Source organism: Symphalangus syndactylus, chromosome 24 (assembly GCF_028878055.3).
Source record: "Symphalangus syndactylus isolate Jambi chromosome 24, NHGRI_mSymSyn1-v2.1_pri, whole genome shotgun sequence".
Lineage (NCBI taxonomy): Eukaryota > Metazoa > Chordata > Mammalia > Primates > Hylobatidae > Symphalangus > Symphalangus syndactylus.
In genome coordinates this window covers 1,883,056-1,903,091 of record NC_072446.2, presented here as the reverse complement: position 1 = coordinate 1,903,091, position 20,036 = coordinate 1,883,056, and positions in this window count along the sequence as shown.

Here is a 20,036-nt window from a genome sequence, read left to right as displayed (position 1 = left end):
AAACACTCTTTCTGTAGAAAATGCAAGTGGAGATTCGGAGCGCTAAGAGGGTAATAGTGGAAAAAGGAATGTCTCCAAATATAAACTACACAGAATCATTCTGTGAAACTTCTTTCTGATCTGTGCATTCAGCTAACAGAGTTAAACCATACTTTTGATTGAGCAGATATGAACACTCTTTCTGTAGAAAATGCAACTGGACATTTGGAGCGCTAAGAGAGTACTAGTGGAAAAAGGAATATATTCAAATATAAACTACACAGAAGCATTCTGTGAAACTTCTTTCTGATCTGAGCATTCAGCTAACAGAGTTAAACCATACTTTTGATTGAGCAGTTCTGAACAATCTTTCTGTAGAAAATGCAAGTGGACATTCGGAGCGCTAAGAGGGTAATAGTGGAAAAAGGAATATATTCAAATATAAACTACACAGTAGCATTCTGTGAAAACTCTTACTGTTCTGTGCATTCAGCTAACAGAGTTGAACCTTACTTTTGATTGAGCCGTTCTGAAACACTCTTTCTGTAGAAACTGCAATTGGACATGCTAAGCGCTAACAGGCCTACATTGGGAAAAAGAATATCTTCAAATAAAAACTACACAGATGCATTCTGTGAAACTTATTTCTGATCTGAAAATTCAGTTAACAGAGATAAAGCATATTTTTGATTGAGCAGTTATGAAACACTCTTTTTGTAGAAAATGCAAGTGGAGATTCGGAGCGCTAAGAGGGTAATAGTGGAAAAAGGAATGTCTTCAAATATAAACTACACAGAATCATTCGGTGAAACTTCTTTCTGATCTGTGCATTCAGCTAACAGAGTTAAACCATACTTTTGATTGAGCAGATCTGAACACTCTTTCTGTAGAAAATGCAACTGGACATTTGGAGCGCTAAGAGCGTAGTAGTGGAAAAAGGAATATATTCAAATATAAACTACACAGAAGCATTCTGTGAAACTTCTTTCTGATCTGAGCATTCAGCTAACAGAGTTAAACCATACTTTTGATTGAGCAGTTTTGAAACACTCTGTCTGTAGAAAATGCAACTGCACATTCGTAGCGCTAAGTGGGTAATAGTGGAAAAAAGAATATGTTCAAATAAAAACTACACAGAAGCATTGGATGAAACTTCTTTCTGTTCTGTGCATTCAACTAACAGAGTTGAACCTTACTTTTGATTGAGCCGTTCTGAAACACTCTTTCTGTAGAAACTGCAATTGGACATTCTGAGCGCTAGGAGGCCTATATTGGGAAAAAGAATGTCTACAAATAAAAACTACAGAGAAGAATTGTGTGAAACTTCTTTCTGTTCTGTTTGTTCAACTAAAAGGGTTGAACCTTAGTTTTGATTGAGCCGTTCTGAAACACTCTTTCTGTAGAAAATGCAAGTGGAGATTCGGAGCGCTAAGAGGGTAATAGTGGAAAAAGGAATGTCTCCAAATATAAACTACACAGAATCATTCTGTGAAACTTCTTTCTGATCTGTGCATTCAGCTAACAGAGTTAAACCATACTTTTGATTGAGCAGATATGAACACTCTTTCTGTAGAAAATGCAACTGGACATTTGGAGCGCTAAGAGAGTACTAGTGGAAAAAGGAATATATTCAAATATAAACTACACAGAAGCATTCTGTGAAACTTCTTTCTGATCTGAGCATTCAGCTAACAGAGTTAAACTATACTTTTGATTGAGCAGTTTTGAAACACTCTGTCTGTAGAAAATTCAACTGGACATTCGTAGCGCTAAGTGGGTAATAGTGGAAAAAAGAATATGTTCAAATATAAACTACACAGAAGCATTGTATGAAACTTCTTTCTGTTCTGTGCATTCAACTAACAGAGTTGAACCTTACTTTTGATTGTGCCGTTCTGAAACACTCTTTCTGTAGAAACTGCAATTGGACATTTTGAGCGCTAGGAGGCCTATATTGGGAAAAAGAATGTCTACAAATAAAAACTACACAGAAGAATTGTGTGAAACTTCTTTCTGTTCTGTTTGTTCAACTAAAAGAGTTGAACCTTAGTTTTGATTGAGCCGTTCTGAAACACTCTTTCTGTAGAAAATGCAAGTGGACATTCGGAGCGCTAAGAGGGTAATAGTGGAAAAAGGAATATATTCAAATATAAACTACACAGTAGCATTCTGTGAAAATTCTTTCTGTTCTGTGCATTCAACTAACAGAGTTGAACCTTACTTTTGATTGAGCCGTTCTGAAACACTCTTTCTGTAGAAACTGCAATTGGACATGCTAAGCGCTAAGAGGCATACATTGGGAAAAAGAATATCTTCAAATAAAAACTACACAGATGCATTCTGTGAAACTTATTTCTGACCTGTAAATTCAGTTAACAGAGATAAAACATATTTTTGATTGAGCAGTTATGAAACACACTTTTTGTAGAAAATGCAAGTGGAGATTCGGAGCGCTAAGAGGGTAATAGTGGAAAAAGGAATGTCTTCAAATATAAACTACACAGAATCATTCGGTGAAACTTCTTTCTGATCTGTGCATTCAGCTAACAGAGTTAAACCATACTTTTGATTGAGCAGATCTGAACACTCTTTCTGTAGAAAATGCAACTGGACATTTGGAGCACTAAGAGAGTAGTAGTGGATAAAGAAATATATTCAAATATAAACTACACAGAAGCATTCTGTGAGACTTCTTTCTGATCTGAGCATTCAGCTAACAGAGTTAAACCATACTTTTGATTGAGCAGTTTTTAAACACTCTGTCTGTAGAAAATGCAACTGGACATTCGTAGCGCTAAGTGGGTAATAGTGGAAAAAAGAATATGTTCAAATATAAACTACACAGAAGCATTGTATGAAACTTCTTTCTGTTCTGTGCATTCAACTAACAGAGTTGAACCTTACATTTGATTGAGCTTTTCTGAAACACTCTTTCTGTAGAAACTGCAATTGGACATTCTGAGCGCTAAGAGGCCTCTATTGGGAAAAATAATATCTTCAAATAAAAACTACACAGAAGCATTGTGTGAAACTTATTTCTGATATGTTCATTAAGCTAACAGAGTTAATCCATACTTTTGATTGCGCAGTTCTGAACACTCTTTCTGTAGAAAATGCAAGTGGACATTCGGAGCGCTAAGAGGGTAATAGTGGAAAAAGGAATATATTCAAATATAAACTACACAGTAGCATTCTGTGAAAATACTTTCTGTTCTGTGCATTCAACTAACAGAGTTGAACCTTACTTTTGATTGAGCCGTTCTGAAACACACTTTCTGTAGAAACTGCAATTGGACATGCTAAGCGCTAAGAGGCCTACATTGGGAAAAAGAATATCTTCAAATAAAAACTACACAGATGCATTCTGTGAAACTTATTTCTGATCTGTAAATTCAGTTAACAGAGATAAAACATATTTTTGATTGAGCAGTTATGAAACACTCTTTTTGTAGAAAATGCAAGTGGAGATTCGGAGCGCTAAGAGGGTAATAGTGGAAAAAGGAATGTCTTCAAATATAAACTACACAGAATCATTCGGTGAAACTTCTTTCTGGTCTGTGCATTCAGCTAACAGAGTTAAACCATACTTTTGATTGAGCAGATCTGAACACTCTTTCTATAGAAAATGCAACTGGACATTTGGAGCGCTAAGAGCGTAGTAGAGGAAAATGGAATATATTCAAATATAAACTACACAGAAGCATTCTGTGAAACTTCTTTCTGATCTGAGCATTCAGCTAACAGAGTTAAACCATACTTTTGATTGAGCAGTTTTGAAACACTCTGTCTGTAGAAAATGCAACTGGACATTCGTAGCGCTAAGTGGGTAATAGTGGAAAAAAGAATATGTTCAAATATAAACTACACAGAAGCATTGTATGAAACTTCTTTCTGTTCTGTGCATTCAACTAACAGAGTTGAACCTTACTTTTGATTGAGCCGTTCTGAAACACTCTTTCTGTAGAAACTGCAATTGGACATTCTGAGGGCTAGGAGGCCTATATTGGGAAAAAGAATGTCTACAAATAAAAACTACACAGAAGAATTGTGTGAAACTTCTTTCTGTTCTGTTTGTTCAACTAAAAGAGTTGAACCTTAGTTTTGATTGAGCCGTTCTGAAACACTCTTTCTGTAGAAAATGCAAGTGGAGATTCGGAGCGCTAAGAGGGTAATAGTGGAAAAAGGAATGTCTCCAAATATAAACTACACAGAATCATTCTGTGAAACTTCTTTCTGATCTGTGCATTCAGCTAACAGAGTTAAACCATACTTTTGATTGAGCAGATCTGAACACTCTTTCTGTAGAAAATGCAACTGGACATTTGGAGCGCTAAGAGAGTACTAGTGGAAAAAGGAATATATTCAAATATAAACTACACAGAAGCATTCTGTGAAACTTCTTTCTGATCTGAGCATTCAGCTAACAGGGTTAAACCATACTTTTGATTGAGCAGTTTTGAAACACTCTGTCTGTAGAAAATGCAACTGGACATTCGTAGCACTAAGTGGGTAATAGTGGAAAAAAGAATATGTTCAAATATAAACTACACAGAAGCATTGTATGAAACTTCTTTCTGTTCTGTGCATTCAACTAAGAGAGTTGAACCTTACATTTGATTGAGCCGTTCTGAAACACTCTTTCTGTAGAAAATGCAATTGGACATTCTGAGCGCTAAGAGGCCTACATTGGGAAAAAAAATATCTTCAAATAAAAACTACACAGAAGCATTGTGTGAAACTTATTTCTGATATGTTCATTAAGCTAACAGAGTTAAACCATACTTTTGATTGCACAGTTCTGAACACTCTTTCTGTAGAAAATGCAAGTGGACATTCGGAGCGCTAAGAGGGTAATAGTGGAAAAAGGAATATATTCAAATATAAACTACACAGTAGCATTCTGTGAAAATTCTTTCTGTTCTGTGCATTCAACTAACAGAGTTGAACCTTACTTTTGATTGAGCCGTTCTGAAACACTCTTTCTGTAGAAACTGCAATTGGACATGCTAAGCGCTAAGAGGCATACATTGGGAAAAAGAATATCTTCAAATAAAAACTACACAGATGCATTCTGTGAAACTTATTTCTGATCTGTAAATTCAGTTAACAGAGATAAAACATATTTTTGATTGAGCAGTTATGAAACACACTTTTTGTAGAAAATGCAAGTGGAGATTCGGAGCGCTAAGAAGGTAATAGTGGAAAAAGGAATGTCTTCAAATATAAACTACACAGAATCATTCGGTGAAACTTCTTTCTGATCTGTGCATTCAGCTAACAGAGTTAAACCATACTTTTGATTGAGCAGATCTGAACAATCTTTCTGTAGAAAATGCAACTGGACATTTGGAGCGCTAAGAGCGTAGTAGTGGAAAAAGGAATATATTCAAATATAAACTACACAGAAGCATTCTGTGAAACTTCTTTCTGATCTGAGCATTCAGCTAACAGAGTTAAACCATACTTTTTATTGAGCAGTTTTGAAACACTCTGTCTGTAGAAAATGCAACTGCACATTCGTAGCGCTAAGTGGGTAATAGTGGAAAAAAGAATATGTTCAAATAAAAACTACACAGAAGCATTGTATGAAACTCCTTTCTGTTCTGTGCATTCAACTAACAGAGTTGAACCTTACTTTTGATTGAGCCGTTCTGAAACACTCTTTCTGTAGAAACTGCAATTGGACATTCTGAGCGCTAGGAGGCCTATATTGGGAAAAAGAATGTCTACAAATAAAAACTACAGAGAAGAATTGTGTGAAACTTCTTTCTGTTCTGTTTGTTCAACTAAAAGAGTTGAACCTTAGTTTTGATTGAGCCGTTCTGAAACACTCTTTCTGTAGAAAATGCAAGTGGAGATTCGGAGCGCTAAGAGGGTAATAGTGGAAAAAGGAATGTCTCCAAATATAAACTACACAGAATCATTCTGTGAAACTTCTTTCTGATCTGTGCATTCAGCTAACAGAGTTAAACCATACTTTTGATTGAGCAGATATGAACACTCTTTCTGTAGAAAATGCAACTGGACATTTGGAGCGCTAAGAGAGTACTAGTGGAAAAAGGAATATATTCAAATATAAACTACACAGAAGCATTCTGTGAAACTTCTTTCTGATCTGAGCATTCAGCTAACAGAGTTAAACTATACTTTTGATTGAGCAGTTTTGAAACACTCTGTCTGTAGAAAATTCAACTGGACATTCGTAGCGCTAAGTGGGTAATAGTGGAAAAAAGAATATGTTCAAATATAAACTACACAGAAGCATTGTATGAAACTTCTTTCTGTTCTGTGCATTCAACTAACAGAGTTGAACCTTACTTTTGATTGAGCCGTTCTGAAACACTCTTTCTGTAGAAACTGCAATTGGACATTTTGAGCGCTAGGAGGCCTATATTGGGAAAAAGAATGTCTACAAATAAAAACTACACAGAAGAATTGTGTGAAACTTCTTTCTGTTCTGTTTGTTCAACTAAAAGAGTTGAACCTTAGTTTTGATTGAGCCGTTCTGAAACACTCTTTCTGTAGAAAATGCAAGTGGAGATTCGGAGCGCTAAGGGGGTAATAGTGGAAAAAGGAATGTCTCCAAATATAAACTACACAGAATCATTCTGTGAAACTTCTTTCTGATCTGTGCATTCGGCTAACAGAGTTAAACCATACTTTTGATTGAGCAGATCTGAACACTCTTTCTGTAGAAAATGCAACTGGACATTTGGAGCGCTAAGAGAGTAGTAGTGGAAAAAGGAATATATTCAAATATAAACTACACAGAAGCATTCTGTGAAACTTCTCTCTGATCTGAGCATTCAGCTAACAGAGTTAAACCATACTTTTGATTGAGCAGTTTTGAAACACTCTGTCTGTAGAAAATGCAACTGGACATTCGTAGCGCTAAGTGGGTAATAGTAAAAAAAAGAATATGTTCAAATATAAACTACACAGAAGCATTGTATGAAACTTCTTTCTGTTCTGTGCATTCAACTACAAGAGTTGAACCTTACTTTTGATTGAGCCTTTCTGAAACACTCTTTCTGTAGAAAGTGCAATTGGACATTCTGAGCACTAAGAGGCCTATATTGGGAAAAAGAATATCTACAAATAAAAACTACACAGAAGGATTCTGTGAAACTTCTTTCTGTTCTGTGCATTCAACTAAGAGAGTTGAACCTTACATTTGATTTAGCCGTTCTGAAACACTCTTTCTGTAGAAAATGCAAGTGGAGATTCGGAGCGCTAAGAGGGTAATAGTGGAAAAAGGAATGTCTCCAAATATAAACTACACAGAATCATTCTGTGAAACTTCTTTCTGATCTGTGCATTCAGCTAACAGAGTTAAACCATACTTTTGATTGAGCAGTTCTGAACACTCTTTCTGTAGAAAATGCAAGTGGACATTCGGAGCGCTAAGAGGGTAATAGTGGAAAAAGGAATATATTCAAATATAAACTACACAGTAGCATTCGGTGAAAATTCTTTCTGTTCTGTGCATTCAACTAACAGAGTTGAACCTTAGTTTTGATTGAGCCGTTCTGAAACACTCTTTCTGTAGAAACTGCAATGGACATGCTAAGCGCTAACAGGCCTACATTGGGAAAAAGAATATCTTCAAATAAAAACTACACAGATGCATTCTGTGAAACTTATTTCTGATCTGAAAATTCAGTTAACAGAGACAAAGCATATTTTTGATTGAGCAGTTATGAAACAATCCTTTGTAGAAAATGCAAGTGGAGATTCGGAGCGCTAAGAGGGTAATAGTGGAAAAAGGAATGTCTTCAAATATAAACTACACAGAATCATTCGGTGAATCTTCTTTCTGATCTGTGCATTCAGCTAACAGAGTTAAAGCATACTTTTGATTGAGCAGATCTGAACACTCTTTCTGTAGAAAATGCAACTGGACATTTGGAGCGCTAAGAGCGTAGTAGTGGAAAAAGGAATATATTCAAATATAAACTACACAGAAGCATTCTGTGAAACTTCTTTCTGATCTGAGCATTCAGCTAACAGAGTTAAACCATACTTTTGATTGAGCAGTTTTGAAACACTCTGTCTGTAGAAAATGCAACTGGACATTCGTAGCGCTAAGTGGGTAATAGTGGAAAAAAGCATATGTTCAAATATAAACTACACAGAAGCATTGTATGAAACTTCTTTCTGTTCTGTGCATTCAAGTAACAGAGTTGAACCTTACATTTGATTGAGCATTTCTGAAACACTCTTTCTGTAGAAACTGCAATTGGACATTCTGAGCGCTAAGAGGCCTCTATTGGGAAAAATAAAATCTTCAAATAAAAACTACACAGAAGCATTGTGTGAAACTTATTTCTGATATGTTCATTAAGCTAACAGAGTAAAACCATACTTTTGATTGCACAGTTCTGAACACTCTTTCTGTAGAAAATGCAAGTGGACATTCGGAGCGCTAAGAGGGTAATAGTGGAAAAAGGAATATATTCAAATATAAACTACACAGTAGCATTCTGTGAAAATTCTTTCTGTTCTGTGCATTCAACTAACAGAGTTGAACCTTACTTTTGATTGAGCCGTTCTGAAACACTCTTTCTGTAGAAACTGCAATTGGACATGCTAAGCGCTAAGAGGCATACATTGGGAAAATAATATCTTCAAATAAAAACTACACAGATGCATTCTGTGAAACTTATTTCTGATCTGTAAATTCAGTTAACAGAGATAAAACATATTTTTGATTGAGCAGTTATGAAACACACTTTTTGTAGAAAATGCAAGTGGAGATTCGGAGCGCTAAGAGGGTAATAGTGGAAAAAGGAATGTCTTCAAATATAAACTACACAGAATCATTCGGTGAAACTTCTTTCTGATCTGTGCATTCAGCTAACAGAGTTAAACCATACTTTTGATTGAGCAGATCTGAACACTCTTTCTGTAGAAAATGCAACTGGACATTTGGAGCACTAAGAGAGTAGTAGTGGATAAAGTAATATATTCAAATATAAACTACACAGAAGCATTCTGTGAGACTTCTTTCTGATCTGAGCATTCAGCTAACAGAGTTAAACCATACTTTTGATTGAGCAGTTTTGAAACACTCTGTCTGTAGAAAATGCAACTGGACATTCATAGCGCTAAGTGGGTAATAGTGGAAAAAAGAATATGTTCAAATATAAACTACACAGAAGCATTGTATGAAACTTCTTTCTGTTCTGTGCATTCAACTAACAGAGTTGAACCTTACTTTTGATTGAGCTTTTCTGAAACACTCTTTCTGTAGAAACTGCAATTGGACATTCTGAGCGCTAAGAGGCCTCTATTGGGAAAAATAATATCTTCAAATAAAAACTACACAGAAGCATTGTGTGAAACTTATTTCTGATATGTTCATTAAGCTAACAGAGTTAATCCATACTTTTGATTGCGCAGTTCTGAACACTCTTTCTGTAGAATATGCAAGTGGACATTCGGAGCGCTAAGAGGGTAATAGTGGAAAAAGGAATATATTCAAATATAAACTACACAGTAGCATTCTGTGAAAATAGTTTCTGTTCTGTGCATTCAACTAACAGAGTTGAACCTTACTTTTGATTGAGCCGTTCTGAAACACACTTTCTGTAGAAACTGCAATTGGACATGCTAAGCTCTAAGAGGCCTACATTGGGAAAAAGAATATCTTCAAATAAAAACTACACAGATGCATTCTGTGAAACTTATTTCTGATCTGTAAATTCAGTTAACAGAGATAAAACATATTTTTGATTGAGCAGTTATGAAACACTCTTTTTGTAGAAAATGCAAGTGGAGATTCGGAGCGCTAAGAGGGTAATAGTGGAAAAAGGAATGTCTTCAAATATAAACTACACAGAATCATTCGGTGAAACTTCTTTCTGGTCTGTGCATTCAGCTAACAGTGTTAAACCATACTTTTGATTGAGCAGATCTGAACACTCTTTCTATAGAAAATGCAACTGGACATTTGGAGCGCTAAGAGCGTAGTAGTGGAAAAAGGAATATATTCAAATATAAACTACACAGAAGCATTGTGTGAAACTTCTTTCTGATCTGAGCATTCAGCTAACAGAGTTAAACCATACTTTTGATTGAGCAGTTTTGAAACACTCTGTCTGTAGAAAATGCAACTGGACATTCGTAGCGCTAAGTGGGTAATAGTGGAAAAAAGAATATGTTCAAATATAAACTACACAGAAGCATTGTATGAAACTTCTTTCTGTTCTGTGCATTGAACTAACAGAGTTGAACCTTAATTTGATTGAGCCGTTCTGAAACACTCTTTCTGTAGAAACTGCAATTGGACATTCTGAGGGCTAGGAGGCCTATATTGGGAAAAAGAATGTCTACAAATAAAAACTACACATAAGAATTGTGTGAAACTTCTTTCTGTTCTGTTTGTTCAACTAAAAGAGTTGAACCTTAGTTTTGATTGAGCCGTTCTGAAACACTCTTTCTGTAGAAAATGCAAGTGGAGATTCGGAGCGCTAAGAGGTTAATAGTGGAAAAAGGAATGTCTCCAAATATAAACTACACAGAATTATTCTGTGAAACTTCTTTCTGATCTGTGCATTCAGCTAACAGAGTTAAACCATACTTTTGATTGAGCAGATCTGAACACTCTTTCTGTAGAAAATGCAACTGGACATTTGGAGCGCTAAGAGAGTAGTAGTGGAAAAAGGAAAATATTCAAATATAAACTACACAGAAGAATTCTGTGAAACTTCTTTCTGATCTGAGCATTCAGCTAACAGAGTTAAACCATACTTTTGATTGAGCAGTTTTGAAACACTCTGTCTGTAGAAAATGCAACTGGACATTCGTAGCGCTAAGTGGGTAATAGTGGAAAAAAGAATACGTTCAAATATAAACTACACAGAAGCATTGTATGAAACTTCTTTCTGTTCTGTGCATTCAACTAACAGAGTTGAACTTACTTTTGATTGAGCCTTTCTGAAACACTCTTTCTGTAGAAACTGCAATTGGACATTCTGAGCGCTAAGAGGCCTATATTGGGAAAAATAATATCTTCAAATAAAAACTACACAGAAGCATTGTGTGAAACTTATTTCTGATATGTTCATTAAGCTAACTGAGTTAAACCATACTTTTGATTGCACAGTTCTGAACACTCTTTCTGTAGAAAATGCAAGTGGACATTCGGAGCGCTAAGAGGGTAATAGTGGAAAAAGGAATATATTCAAATATAAACTACACAGTAGCATTCTGTGAAAATTCTTTCTGTTCTGTGCATTCAACTAACAGAGTTGAACCTTACTTTTGATTGAGCCGTTCTGAAACACTCTTTCTGTAGAAACTGCAATTGGACACGCTAAGCGCTAAGAGGCCTACATTGGGAAAAAGAATATCTTCAAATAAAAACTACACAGATGCATTCTGTGAAACTTATTTCTGATCTGTAAATTCAGTTAACAGAGATAAAACATATTTTTGATTGAGCAGTTATGAAACCCTCTTTTTGTAGAAAATGCAAGTGGAGATTCGGAGCGCTAAGAGGGTAATAGTGGAAAAAGGAATGTCTTCAAATATAAACTACACAGAATCATTCTGTGAAACTTCTTTCTGATCTGTGCATTCAGCTAACAGAGTTAAACCATACTTTTGATTGAGCAGATCAGAACACTCTTTCTGTAGAAAATGCAACTGGACATTTGGAGCGCTAAGTGCGTAGTAGTGGAAAAAGGAATATATTCAAATATAAACAACACAGAAGCATTCTGTGAAACTTCTTTCTGATCTGAGCATTCAGCTAACAGAGTTAAACCATACTTTTGATTGAGCAGTTTGAAACACTCTGTCTGTAGAAAATGCAACTGGACATTCGTAGCGCTAAGTGGGTATAGTGGAAATAAGAATATGTTCAAATATAAACTACACAGAAGCATTGTATGAAACTTCTTTCTGTTCTGTGCATTCAACTAACAGAGTTGAACCTTACTTTTGATTGAGCCGTTCTGAAACACTCTTTCTGTAGAAACTGCAATTGGACATTCTGAGCGCTAGGAGGCCTATATTGGGAAAAAGAATGTCTACAAATAAAAACTACACAGAAGAATTGTGTGAAACTTCGTTCTGTTCTGTTTGTTCAACTAAAAGTGTTGAACCTTAGTTTTGATTGAGCCGTTCTGAAACACTCTTTCTGTAGAAAATACAAGTGGAGATTCGGAGCGCTAAGAGGGTAATAGTGGAAAAAGGAATGTCTCCAAATATAAACTACACAGAATCATCCTGTGAAACTTCTTTCTGATCTGTGCATTCAGCTAACAGAGTTAAACCATACTTTTGATTGAGCAGATATGAACACTCTTTCTGTAGAAAATGCAACTGGACATTTGGAGCGCTAAGAGAGTACTAGTGGAAAAAGGAATATATTCAAATATAAACTACACAGAAGCATTCTGTGAAACTTCTTTCTGATCTGAGCATTCAGCTAACAGAGTTAAACTATACTTTTGATTGAGCAGTTTTGAAACACTCTGTCTGTAGAAAATTCAACTGGACATTCGTAGCGCTAAGTGGGTAATAGTGGAAAAAAGAATATGTTCAAATATAAACTACACAGAAGCATTGTATGAAACTCCTTTCTGTTCTGTGCATTCAACTAACAGAGTTGAACCTTACTTTTGATTGAGCCGTTCTGAAACACTCTTTCTGTAGAAACTGCAATTGGACATTGTGAGCGCTAGGAGGCCTATATTGGGAAAAAGAATGTCTACAAATAAAAACTACACAGAAGAATTGTGTGAAACTTCTTTCTGTTCTGTTTGTTCAACTAAAAGAGTTGAACCTTAGTTTTGATTGAGCCGTTCTGAAACACTCTTTCTGTAGAAAATGCAAGTGGAGATTCGGAGCGCTAAGAGGGTAATAGTGGAAAAAGGAATGTCTCCAAATATAAACTACACAGAATCATTCTGTGAAACTTTTTTCTGATCTGTGCATTCAGCTAACAGAGTTAAACCATACTTTTGATAGAGCGGATCTGAACACTCTTTCTGTAGAAAATGCAACTGGACATTTGGAGCGCTAAGAAAGTAGTAGTGGAAAAAGGAATATATTCAAATATAAACTACACAGAAGCATTCTGTGAAACTTCTTTCTGATCTGAGCATTCAGCTAACAGAGTTAAACCATACTTTTGATTGAGCAGTTTTGAAACACTCTGTCTGTAGAAAATGCAACTGGACATTCGTAGCGCTAAGTGGGTAATAGTAAAAAAAAGAATATGTTCAAATATAAACTACACAGAAGCATTGTATGAAACTTCTTTCTGTTCTGTGCATTCAACTACAAGAGTTGAACCTTACTTTTGATTGAGCCTTTCTGAAACACTCTTTCTGTAGAAAGTGCAATTGGACATTCTGAGCACTAAGAGGCCTATATTGGGAAAAAAATATCTACAAATAAAAACTACACAGAAGCATTCTGTGAAACTTCTTTCTGTTCTGTGCATTCAACTAAGAGAGTTGAACCTTACATTTGATTTAGCCGTTCTGAAACACTCTTTCTGTAGAAAATGCAAGTGGAGATTCGGAGCGCTAAGAGGGTAATAGTGGAAAAAGGAATGTCTCCAAATATAAACTACACAGAATCATTCTGTGAAACTTTTTTCTGATCTGTGCATTCAGCTAACAGAGTTAAACCATACTTTTGATAGAGCGGATCTGAACACTCTTTCTGTAGAAAATGCAACTGGACATTTGGAGCACTAAGAGAGTAGTAGTGGAAAAAGGAATATATTCAAATATAAACTACACAGAAGCATTCTGTGAAACTTCTTTCTGATCTGAGCATTCAGCTAACAGAGTTAAACCATACTTTTGATTGAGCAGTTTTGAAACACTCTGTCTGTAGAAAATGCAACTGGACATTCGTAGCGCTAAGTGGGTAATAGTAAAAAAAAGAATATGTTCAAATATAAACTACACAGAAGCATTGTATGAAACTTCTTTCTGTTCTGTGCATTCAACTACAAGAGTTGAACCTTACTTTTGATTGAGCCTTTCTGAAACACTCTTTCTGTAGAAAGTGCAATTGGACATTCTGAGCACTAAGAGGCCTATATTGGGAAAAAGAATATCTACAAATAAAAACTACACAGAAGCATTCTGTGAAACTACTTTCTGTTCTGTGCATTCAACTAAGAGAGTTGAACCTTACATTTGATTTAGCCGTTCTGAAACACTCTTTCTGTAGAAAATGAAAGTGGAGATTCGGAGCGCTAAGAGGGTAATAGTGGAAAAAGGAATGTCTCCAAATATAAACTACACAGAATCATTCTGTGAAACTTCTTTCTGATCTGTGCATTCAGGTAACAGAGTTAAACCATACTTTTGATTGAGCAGTTCTGAACACTCTTTCTGTAGAAAATGCAAGTGGACATTCGGAGCGCTAAGAGGGTAATAGTGGAAAAAGGAATATATTCAAATATAAACTACACAGTAGCATTCGGTGAAAATTCTTTCTGTTCTGTGCATTCAACTAACAGAGTTGAACCTTAGTTTTGATTGAGCCGTTCTGAAACACTCTTTCTGTAGAAACTGCAATGGACATGCTAAGCGCTAACAGGCCTACATTGGGAAAAAGAATATCTTCAAATAAAAACTACACAGATGCATTCTGTGAAACTTATTTCTGATCTGAAAATTCAGTTAACAGAGACAAAGCATATTTTTGATTGAGCAGTTATGAAACACGCTTTTTGTAGAAAATGCAAGTGGAGATTCGGAGCGCTAAGAGGGTAATAGTGGAAAAAGGATTGTCTTCATATATAAACTACACAGAATCATTCGGTGAATCTTCTTTCTGGTCTGTGCATTCAGCTAACAGAGTTAAAGCATACTTTTGATTGAGCAGATCTGAACACTCTTTCTGTAGAAAATGCAACTGGACATTTGGAGCGCTAAGAGCGTAGTAGTGGAAAAAGGAATATATTCAAATATAAACTACACAGAAGCATTCTGTGAAACTTCTTTCTGATCTGAGCATTCAGCTAACAGAGTTAAACCATACTTTTGATTGAGCAGTTTTGAAACACTCTGTCTGTAGAAAATGCAACTGGACATTCGTAGCGCTAAGTGGGTAATAGTGGAAAAAAGCATATGTTCAAATATAAACTACACAGAAGCATTGTATGAAACTTCTTTCTGTTCTGTGCATTCAACTAACAGAGTTGAACCTTACTTTTGATTGAGCCGTTCTGAAACACTCTTTCTGTAGAAACTGCAATTATACATTCTGAGCGCTAGGAGGCATATATTGGGAAAAAGAATGTCTACAAATAAAAACTACAGAGAAGAATTGTGTGAAACTTCTTTCTGTTCTGTTTGTTCAACTAAAAGAGTTGAACCTTAGTTTTGATTGAGCCGTTCTGAGACACTCTTTCTGTAGAAAATGCAAGTGGAGATTCGGAGCGCTAAGAGGGTAATAGTGGAAAAAGGAATGTCTCCAAATATAAACTACACAGAATCATTCTGTGAAACTTCTTTCTGATCTGTGCATTCAGCTAACAGAGTTAAAACATACTTTTGATAGAGCAGATCTGAACACTCTTTCTGTAGAAAATGCAACTGGACATTTGGAGCGCTAAGAGAGTAGTAGTGGAAAAAGGAATATATTCAAATATAAACTACACAGAAGCATTCTGTGAAACTTCTTTCTGATCTGAGCATTCAGCTAACAGAGTTAAACCATACTTTTGATTGAGCAGTTTTGAAACACTCTTTCTGTAGAAAATGCAACTGGACATTCGTAGAGCTAAGTGGGTAAGAGTGGAAAAAAGAATATGTTCAAATATAAACTACACAGAAGCATTGTATGAAACTTCTTTCTGTTCTGTGCATTCAATTAACAGAGTTGAACTTTACTTTTGATTGAGCCTTTCTGAAACACTCTTTCTGTAGAAACTGCAATTGGACATTCTGAGCGCTAAGAGGCCTATATTGGGAAAAATAATATCTTCAAATAAAAACTACACAGAAGCATTGTGTGAAACTTATTTCTGATATGTTCATTAAGCTAACAGAGTTAAACCATACTTTTGATTGCGCAGTTCCGAACACTCTTTCTGTAGAAAATGCAAGTGGACATTCGGAGCGCTAAGAGGGTAATAGTGGAAAAAGGAATATATTCAAATATAAACTACACAGTAGCATTCTGTGAAAATTCTTTCTGTTCTGTGCATTCAACTAACAGAGTTGAACCTTACTTTTGATTGAGCCGTTCTGAAACACTCTTTCTGTAGAAACTGCAATTGGACATGCTAAGCGCTAACAGGCCTACATTGGGAAAAAGAATATCTTCAAATAAAAACTACACAGATGCATTCTGTGAAACTTATTTCTGATCTGAAAATTCAGTTAACAGAGACAAAGCATATTTTTGATTGAGCAGTTATGAAACACTCTTTTTGTAGAAAATGCAAGTGGAGATTCGGAGCGCTAAGTGGGTAATAGTGGAAAAAGGAATGTCTTCAAATATAAACTACACAGAATCATTCGGTGAAACTTCTTTCTGATCTGTGCATTCAGCTAACAGAGTTAAAGCATACTTTTGATTGAGCAGATCTGAACACTCTTTCTGTAGAAAATGCAACTGGACATTTGGAGCGCTAAGAGCGTAGTAGTGGAAAAAGGAATATATTCAAATATAAATTACACAGAAGCATTCTGTGAAACTTCTTTCTGATCTGAGCATTCAGCTAACAGAGTTAAACCATACTTTTGATTGAGCAGTTTTGAAACACTCTGTCTGTAGAAAATGCAACTGGACATTCGTAGCGCTAAGTGGGTATAGTGGAAAAAAGAATATGTTCAAATATAAACTACACAGAAGCATTGTATGAAACTTTTTTCTGTTCTGTGCATTCAACTAACAGAGTTGAACCTTACTTTTGATTGAGCCGTTCTGAAACACTCTTTCTGTAGAAACTGCAATTGGACATTCTGAGCGCTAGGAGGCCTATATTGGGAAAAAGAATGTCTACAAATAAAAACTACACAGAAGAATTGTGTAAACTTCGTTCTGTTCTGTTTGTTCAACTAAAAGAGTTGAACCTTAGTTTTGATTGAGCCGTTCTGAAACACACTTTCTGTAGAAAATGCAAGTGGAGATTCGGAGCGCTAAGAGGGTAATAGTGGAAAAAGGAATGTCTCCAAATATAAACTACACAGAATCATTCTGTGAAACTTCTTTCTGATCTGTGCATTCAGCTAACAGATTTAAACCATACTTTTGATTGAGCAGATCTGAACACTCTTTCTGTAGAAAATGCAACTGGACATTTGGAGCGCTAAGAGAGTAATAGTGGAAAAAGTAATATATTCAAATATAAACTACACAGAAGCATTCTGTGAAACTTCTTTCTGATCTGAGCATTCAGCTAACAGAGTTAAACTATACTTTTGATTGAGCAGATTTGAAACACTCTGTCTGTAGAAAATTCAACTGGACATTCGTAGCGCTAAGTGGGTAATAGTGGAAAAAAGAATATGTTCAAATATAAACTACACAGAAGCATTGTATGAAAGTTCTTTCTGTTCTGTGCATTCAACTAACAGAGTTGAACCTTACTTTGATTGAGCCGTTCTGAAACACTCTTTCTGTAGAAACTGCAATTGGACATTTTGAGCGCTAGGAGGCCTATGTTGGGAAAAAGAATGTCTACAAATAAAAACTACACAGAAGAATTGTGTGAAACTTCTTTCTGTTCTGTTTGTTCAACTAAAAGAGTTGAACCTTAGTTTTGATTGAGCCGTTCTGAAACACTCTTTCTGTAGAAAATGCAAGTGCAGATTCAGAGCGCTAAGAGGGTAATAGTGGAAAAAGGAATGTCTCCAAATATAAACTACACAGAATCATTCTGTGAAACTTCTTTCTGATCTGTGCATTCAGCTAACAGAGTTAAACCATACTTTTGATTGAGCAGATCTGAACACTCTTTCTGTAGAAAATGCAACTGGACATTTGGAGCGCTAAGAGAGTAGTAGTGGAAAAAGGAATATATTCAAATATAAACTACACAGAAGCATTCTGTGAAAATTCTTTCTGATCTGAGCATTCAGCTAACAGAGTTAAACCATACTTTTGATTGAGCAGTTTTGAAACACTCTGTCTGTAGAAAATGCAACTGGACATTCGTAGCGCTAAGTGGGTAATAGTGGAAAAAAGAATATGTTCAAATATAAACTACACAGAAGCATTGTATGAAACTACTTTCTGTTCTGTGCATTCAACTAACAGAGTTGAACCTTACTTTTGATTGAGCCGTTCTGAAACACTCTTTCTGTAGAAACTGCAATTGGACATTTTGAGCGCTAGGAGGCCTATATTGGGAAAAAGAATGTCTACAAATAAAAACTACACAGCAGAATTGTGTGAAACTTCTTTCTGTTCTGTTTGTTCAACTAAAAGAGTTGAACCTTAGTTTTGATTGAGCCGTTCTGAAACACTCTTTCTGTAGAAAATGCAAGTGGAGATTCGGAGCGCTAAGAGGGTAATAGTGGAAAAAGGAATGTCTCCAAATATAAACTACACAGAATCATTCTGTGAAACTTCTTTCTGATCTGTGCATTCAGCTAACAGAGTTAAACCATACTTTTGATTGAGCAGATCTGAACACTCTTTCTGTAGAAAATGCAACTGGACATTTGGAGCGCTAAGACAGTACTAGTGGAAAAAGGAATATATTCAAATATAAACTACACAGAAGCATTCTGTGAAACTTCTTTCTGATCTGAGCCTTCAGCTAACAGATTTAAACTATACTTTTGATTGAGCAGTTTTGAAACACTCTGTCTGTAGAAAATTCAACTGGACATTCGTAGCGCTAAGTGGGTAATAGTGGAAAAAAGAATATGTTCAAATATAAACTACACAGAAGCATTGTATGAAACTTCTTTCTGTTCTGTGCATTCAATTAACAGAGTTGAACTTTACTTTTGATTGAGCCTTTCTGAAACACTCTTTCTGTAGAAACTGCAATTGGACATTCTGAGCGCTAAGAGGCCTATATTCGGAAAAATAATATCTTCAAATAAAAACTACACAGAAGCATTGTGTGAAACTTATTTCTGATATGTTCATTAAGCTAACAGAGTTAAACCATACTTTTGATTGCGCAGTTCTGAACACTCTTTCTGTAGAAAATGCAAGTGGACATTCGGAGCGCTAAGAGGGTAATAGTGGAAAAAGGAATATATTCAAATATAAACTACACAGTAGCATTCTGTGTAAATTCTTTCTGTTCTGTGCATTCAACTAACAGAGTTGAACCTTACTTTTTTTTCAGCCGTTCTGAAACCCTCTTTCTGTAGAAACTGCAATTGCACATGCTAAGCGCTAAGAGGCCTACATTGGGAAAAAGAATATCTTCAAATAAAAACTACACCGATGCATTCTGTGAAACTTATTTCTGATCTGTAAATTCAGTTAACAGAGATAAAACATATTTTTGATTGAGCAGTTATGAAACATTCTTTTTGTAGAAAATGCAAGTGGAGATTCAGAGCGCTAAGTGGGTAATAGTGGAAAAAGGAATGTCTTCAAATATAAACTACACGGAATCATTCGGTGAAACTTCTTTCTGATCTGTGCATTCAGCTAACAGAGTTAAACCATACTTTTGATTGAGCAGTTTTGAAACACTCTGTCTGTAGAAAATGCAAATGGACATTCGTAGCGCTAAGTGGGTATAGTGGAAAAAAGAATATGTTCAAATATAAACTACACAGAAGCATTGTATGAAACTTCTTTCTGTTCTGTGCATTCAACTAACAGAGTTGAACCTTACTTTTGATTGAGCCGTTCTGAAACACTCTTTCTGTAGAAACTGCAATTGGACATTCTGAGCGCTAGGAGGCCTATATTGGGAGAAAGAATGTCTACAAATAAAAACTACAGAGAAGAATTGTGTGAAACTTCTTTCTGTTCTGTTTGTTCAACTAAAAGAGTTGAACCTTAGTTTTGATTGAGCCGTTCTGAAACACTCTTTCTGTAGAAAATGCAAGTGGAGATTCGGAGCGCTAAGAGCGTAATAGTGGAAAAAGGAATGTCTC